Raw genomic sequence first — 7361 nt, 5'->3', positions numbered from 1 at the left:
TTAGCACGAGCCCAACAATATTAACATGTTATTTTACTGTGAAATTTTTTCAAAACAACAACATTTTAACATTTAATGGGATCTCATAGCCAAACTTCCAATATTTATTGAAAATGACAATATTTTAATTTATTATAATTTTATTTATGTATTTTTATCATTTGTTTAATTTTAAAAAAATACGATTAATTGATAACAGAATGGAGAAAATAAGAAAAAATAATATTTTAAATAAGGTTATTTTTAAATTTAAATCAACAAAGTTACCATAATTACTTAGAGTTGTCAATATGGGCTAGCCCATCTCATATGGGTCAACTCATACATGCTTTGACATTTCACGGGTCAGGCCGGGCTTGCCCACTTTTTGTGTGGGCCAAAAACGGTAGGCCCAACCCACAAGTATGTGGGCTATAGGCTTGCCGGGCCAGTCCACTTTAAAAACATATATTTTTCTTATAATTATTAAATTAATTATAAATTATAATTAAAAAATATTATCATAAATATTGACAAAATAATATTACATAATGTTAATGTTAATACTTGTTAATCAAATACACAAATAAAATTATCTTTATACTAAGATTTATTAGGTTTTTTCAAGTAAAAATATAAATATCTAAATAGAAATATTAACCTAATTATTTTGAGTTTGAACTCTTTTTAATTTTTAATTTTAATAGTATATTATATTTTTAATTAATTTTTATTGGCCCACGGGCCTGACCTGTCGATATTTCTCAAGCCTCACAGATCAGCTGGCTTATTCAGACCGGGCTAAAAAGCCCTTTTCTTAAATGAGCTCCAAAAATCTTAGTCCAACCCTATTAAATTTCGGGTTAGGCCAACCCAGCCCAACGGGTCTAGCCCATATTGACGGTTCTATAATTATTAATCATAATTCTGGTATAACTTTAAGCCTGCCTAATTTTTCATTCCACTACTCTTACATTTTTTTCATATATTTTATTTTTGGGATTAAAATTTACAAAATTATTTTCCTTATATATGTGTTTGGCTCCACAATCGACATGACTTCACTCTCCCTTATTCAATTATTCCTCAAGCTCCCAATAATGTTTTTTAACACTCCATTGAAAATAATCAATCTATGTTGAATTGAAGTTGATCGATTTAAGATTTTGTTGGCAGTGAAAAAGATTTTAGAATAAATAAAAAATTATTAAAAAAAGAAATACAAAATTTATTGGCATACACAGTGAGATTGAAATACAAAGTGAGCACAAAAAACTTAAAACTTGTTGGCGTACATTTATAATTAATACTAAAAAAAAAAGAGAACTTGTTGGCATACAAAGTGAAATTGAAATACAAAATGATATTGAAATACATAGTGAGCACAAAAAATATATAACTTGTTGGCATTCTTTTAGAATTAATACTAAAATAAAATAAAAAAGAAATACAAAAGTTCTTGGAACACAAAGTTAGATTTGAAATACAAAATGATATTGAAATATATAGTAAGCACAAAAAATTTAAAACTTGTCGGCATACATTTAGAATTAATACTAAAAATAAAAAAATAAATATAAAACTTGTTAGGATACAAAGTGATATTTAAATGCATAGTCAACATAAAAAATCTAAAACTTGTTGGCATATATTTAGAATTAATATAAAATAAAAAGAAATTCAAAACTTACTGACATACAAAGTGAGATTGAAATACAAAATAATATTGAAATACAAAGTGAGCACAAAAAATACAAATATGACCTTTCCTTTTCGCTTAACTGCAACAATACTCATTCAGAGTGGTAAACTAGAGTGTGTGTACGGAGAACTAAAAGAGGGAAAGAGATGAGAAAACTAATACTATTATAGATATAGGTTTGATGTGTTAAAAATAGCTTGTAACAGACCATAACTAATGGATTAGATTACTTACCTTATGACTCCAAATGGCGGAGTTGGAGTCATGGCTGCCTTGCATAACCACATATCAATTAGTCTCGCAGTGTATTGCCGGCGACAACTATGGCCCTAAAAGAGGACGTTCTGCTGAAGGAGAATTGAAGGGTTTTCGTTTTTGGGTTTGGAGTATACCGATGTTCGTAGTTCTGAATTGGAGAAGAAAAGAGGTTTCTAGACAGTTTTGACTTGACTATAAAAAACTGAGTTGGAGAAGAAAGGAGGTTTCTAGACAATTTTGACTTAACTTATATAAGAAGACAATTTTCCCTAGATCATCCTCCTCATCACATTTCTATGTAATACTAGATAAGTATGACACGTGCTACACGGGCCCAACATTTTATTTTGAAGTGGTTAGATTCTTTTTTATGCTTTGAAGACCAGCTGTAATTAAATAAAGTAAATTTATATAACAATACAATGAAGAAAGACACCGTTTTTTTTTATGTTAAACTTTTATATTTCAAGTGAATACATTAAATTATTAGCTGAGAATATCAATTTTCATATTGGTCAAGAATTAGATTGAAAAAACAAAAAAAGGAAGCATACACTCTGAAGCAATGTTCTCATCATAAGTTTTGAAGGGTAGTAGAAATAGTCTAAAAATTGAAATGACAAAGCCACCTAAATCAAGATTCAAAATAGACATGAGAATCAAAAACTTGTACATAAAAAAGGCATAGAAATTAGAAAATTTGGCTATTTTCAGAGCAAAAATGATTAGCAAGAGCAAAACGATTAGTAATAATGGTACACCAGTAAGCTACAGATAGAATAGGACCGTAAACTTATATAATTGCCTTCCTCAGAGCAGGGACTGAATTGAACTCCTCCTTCCAAACAAGCCACCAAGCTTTTTATTAGTGCAACCTGGAATTGAGAAATTGGAAAGTTATAGTTTTACATAAAGATGAATAATGAGCATAAAATGTGAGTCTAGTATAAACAATTGTAAGGGAAGCCTCATACATGGATAAAGACTTATTAAGTGGTTACTTTAATTACCATTACTCGAAAGAGTTGTCATATATATACAAACCGCAACAATAACTAACATGAAGAGCAAATTTAAACATTGATAGATCTTACATATATGCCTATTCTTTGACTTTTGTAGGCTCAATTGGTAAAGTTTACGGGTCACCAAATTTATAAAACGGATTTCCTTTTTCAATATAGGTAAGCTATTAAAGGAACACAATGTCAACAGGTATGGTATTCCAGTCTAACCAGAGTCCAGTGGTATAACCCTTGAAATTTTCAGCTGAAATCTAAGTACAATAGACTAAGTCGTTGGCATTTCACAGGCTATGCCACAAACAAAGATGTAATTGACTTGAAAAAAACAAATGGATATGAGATATTTGACTAACATGTTCGTTTTCACGTGATGCCATTCATGGCTCATACGGATATATAATGACAAAAAGGTTAACAGTTCCAACAGTATCTTCCAATGGTTTGTTCTTTCAGAAGGATTTGTTAGCACAATCATGTCCTATTTTAAAGAACTTCACAAATAAAACCAAGCAAAGAAAGCTGACTTTGAGTTTTATGGTTAACAAAAGAATATAAATAAAAAAATAAATAAGTAAATAAATAAATAAATCCCAATTTGAAAATACAGAACTCACACATGTGATTGTTGTTATAGTCCAATCCCAGGCAGTAATATCATGGAGTTTTGTCAATCATGAAGAGTCCCCGTATGTATGAAGTTACCGATATCAAAGTTGACTTCAAAGCCTTTGCATAGTCAATCTCGAATACCTAGCGCTGCAGACCGTAATCTTAAATCAATGTTGCACCATGGATAGCAAGTTACTAACCAATGGAAACAAAATAAAATTATCCGGGAGACATCATATTTCTAGAATGACAAATTAGTATTCTTACAAAGGTAAAAATGTCTACTATTTTGGTATGTTTGCACTATTGAGCAACATTCAAGCAAAGAAATTTAAAGACCTTGTACACTAAACTGGTAATTCAAGAGTAATAAAACCATATCGCTCTTATGCTGAATTTTATAGTTGAAACTATTTATTTTAAAATGGAACAAAAAATAATAGAATTGGCTAATGTGTTCAAACCACTACTTTGAACCTTATATTGATATATTCTACAATATTGAAGCGAAGACCAAACAAAAGAGAGAGTCTATCTCGTCAAAGCCAATGTCTCTTTTTCTGAAATGAAAAAAAAAGGTAAGAACATTTGGCTCTACACAACCTAAAGATACATCCAACACCAAAGATTTGTCCCTAAAATGTGTTTCTAGATCTCTATCGTAACTTGTAAGGCCACAAAATCTCTATAGGTTGCTAGATTCTCATGATATACATGTCATACTTTCAAAATACTTTCTAAACAATACCTCCAGTTCATTAGCCTTCTACCATGGCACTATAATATTACATATTAGTTGTTTTGAAGCATAATATTTGTATTCCTTAGGACCATACAGTTATGTTATCACATCAAAAACGAAAACGATACACAATCCTTAAGAAATTTCCTCCTTGTCACAATAAGATCTGAACTATGCAATAAATATGTTACGAAACAAACATAATTAGATATGTAGACATTTGTCATGTCTAATGTAACTCGCTCATTGAATAATCTAACAATATTTACCTAATCATACTATCTATAAGATATTTCCTATATAAAAGAAAAGTCTACCAAAGTTCAAATATAGGTAGAGACTATGCAATTAATTGTAATTTTTTAAACCAATCTTGATGTAATTTTAAATTTATCTTCTTTCCTTTAAAAAGTTTTATCATCATTAAAAGGGCATATTATTTAATGTATTTGTAGGTCACTTATACTTCTTTTGAGTATGATCATTTCTAATCTCCTATAATAAGTAGATTTTCTTTCGCAAAAAAAAAAAAAACGAAAACCATAGTATTGCATCCTAATTGAGAATGTTGTAAAATATGACGGTAATACTAAATTCCAAAAATAAATTCCATGAACTGTACTTTCAGAACCATATGCTTGAGAATTAAACATCCAAAGAACACTTCAATACTATGTTATTTTAAGTCAAAATTGCACAACGTGTTCGATAAATGCTATATAAATAAAATATGATAAACCTGTTAAGCCTTGCACATAGACTAATAGTTCAAGTAAACCAAAGAAAATGGTCTAGATGGAGAATGTTAAGAACAAGAAGTTTATAAATAATTGACATTTCCTACCCATTCTTTTAACTCTGGACTGTTGCACATTCTGTTGGTTCTTTTCTGTTATAAGTTAAAAGTCTCAACCATGTAAAATGGTCGAGCAGATTTTGTAACTGTACAAATCGTCTTTATTCTTTAGCGTTTTAACAGGAAAACTGTCTAGTTTTCTTAGGGTTCCGAAGAGTGAAACAACGAAAAGAAATGGTGACAGTCATTGCATCAATTTTGACTATAAAAAAATTATAGGATGAATACATAAATACCTGAAATATATCCATTGTTATACAAGATTTCTTCAGTTAAAAATTTTCTTGATAACTCAATACCCAGTTATTTATTTAAGAATGAAAGCAGATGACTAAAAAGAAACATTAATACCTCAATTCGTTGCTGTAAAAATATCTTATGGGGCTCAAGTTGCCTTTGGAATATCAAGGTTGTTAGCTCCTGGATATCAAAAGGGAGAAAAATATATTGTGGATATTGAGCAAACAGAATATTTGTAAATTGGTGGTGCAGTGATTGCTCATTCAATGCTCGTTCTCTATATGAGAGCACATTGACAGAACTGGACATTGAACTAAAGGATGTAGGAGCTGGAGCATATCCAAGAGACCTGCAAGATACCTAATTTTATTTTATTTGTCATATTTCTCTCAATACTTAAGAAAATGAAATATCGGATGTTGTAGAAATATCATTCCAGACCTAAAATATGATTTTCATGCAACAGAACATTAGGAGAGAGAGTACACTCAATTCTACCACATCAAAGGTGCATACCCAATTTGAAAAAGAAAGGACTAATTTGAATCCCATTGAACAAATGAGCTAATATTCACTCAACTATGAAAAACTATCTAAGACAGTCAATGAATTTTGTTTTGCGTCAATAAAATCACCCAACTCAAAAATTTTATCTTCAAAAATCGCTCAAGTAAATTTATCATTAAACAAATTTAGCATGACAATTTTTTTTCTTAAGCCATTTAATCATGAACCCACCAAAAAATGTATTATGACATAATAGATATTTGAAATAACCACAAAAAATTACAAAAATAATATCTATACTCTGCTATGATTTCTAATCTTCTTCTTCTGAACCTCAACAACCTCTCTTAGAAGTACATGATCGTCCAGCTGTTTTAATACCTTTAATTACAACTTCGCTAACACCTTGAGTAGCCAGTACATTAGTCTTAATAGATATTATTGGTTCTTCATTTGGTTCCTTGTGAACAAAAAAATAAATAAGAAATAAAGATTTTGGGAGAGAAAACGTCCAAATTGTATTACTTTAAAGTAAAATCATTACTTGAGTTATGGTCAACTGATATGCCAAATTTAAATTTTGGTGATCATCATTTCATGTATCCAGATACAATCCAGTCATTCGAAGCTTCATCAGTTGGAATATAATTTATTTTTTCAGATCAAATTTATTTAATAAATGAGTCATCGTTCAAAATAAAAACCCTAAGTTGAGTGTTTTTATTGATACATAACATAGTTTAATGACTTTTCTAGATATTTCCTAGTTGAGTACCTTTTAAGGTATTATCTCTAAAACAAAAAGATAAATAGGAACCTAACAAAGATGGAAAACATCTCTAGAAAAAAATTAAAGAACAGGAACAAAACAAAAACACTCAATTTCTATAATTTAGCAGTTTGACATGGAGTGTGTGGATTTTTAAGCCACAAAGATAGTATGTCACAAATTAAAACAAAATAAGTGGCTTGTTTAGTTCAACCCCATTTAAATTGCAAAAAATTGAATAGAAATAGCGTGCATTATATATTGATATCAAGAATCTGAACATCATGAGATGACAAAGATAAAGCTCTTTTTGCTCTTTTATTTTCATTCTCGAATTCTTTTTTTAAAATTTGTAATAATCACTTAAAAGTTTCAATTACAAGTATTATAGATAAATATAAAGAAAAAAAGAAACAAAAAGATTTGGGCAAAATAAATAGAAGGAGCATACCTGAAGAAACGAAGATAAGTGAGAGAGTAATTTCTAGAATGAAGATAGTGTGAGAGCAATTTTGTGCAATTAATTGAAGGAGATAATTCTGGGTAATTTTTGGAATAAGGATAGTGGAAAGATAACTCTAGAATTATCTATGCTGGTTTGTGGTACCCATTTAGAGTTAGCAATCAGGTTCCAATTGACACGTGTACAACACTTTAAAGTTCAAGTAAAATAG

General features: G+C 29.6%; 1 long non-coding RNA gene across 2 annotated transcripts; it reads right to left on the bottom strand.

The window, feature by feature from the left end:
• Positions 1 to 2624: 2624 nt before the first annotated feature.
• Positions 2625 to 7262, bottom strand: LOC107002020. Of its 2 annotated transcripts, none has more exons than XR_003574918.1 (4): positions 7139 to 7262; positions 5523 to 5771; positions 3579 to 3720; positions 2625 to 2814 (listed from the first exon to the last, which is right to left on the bottom strand). It is a non-coding gene; the product is annotated as an uncharacterized LOC107002020 (long non-coding RNA). The 2 variants fall into 2 exon arrangements; XR_001454493.2 differs by having other exon boundaries at positions 5523 to 5760; positions 7139 to 7258.
• Positions 7263 to 7361: the final 99 nt, after the last annotated feature.

Source organism: Solanum pennellii, chromosome 10, assembly GCF_001406875.1.
Source record: "Solanum pennellii chromosome 10, SPENNV200".
Taxonomy (NCBI): domain Eukaryota; kingdom Viridiplantae; phylum Streptophyta; class Magnoliopsida; order Solanales; family Solanaceae; genus Solanum; species Solanum pennellii.
Note: the sequence above shows the minus strand (reverse complement) of the source record. Positions and strands in the feature narration are given on the sequence as shown.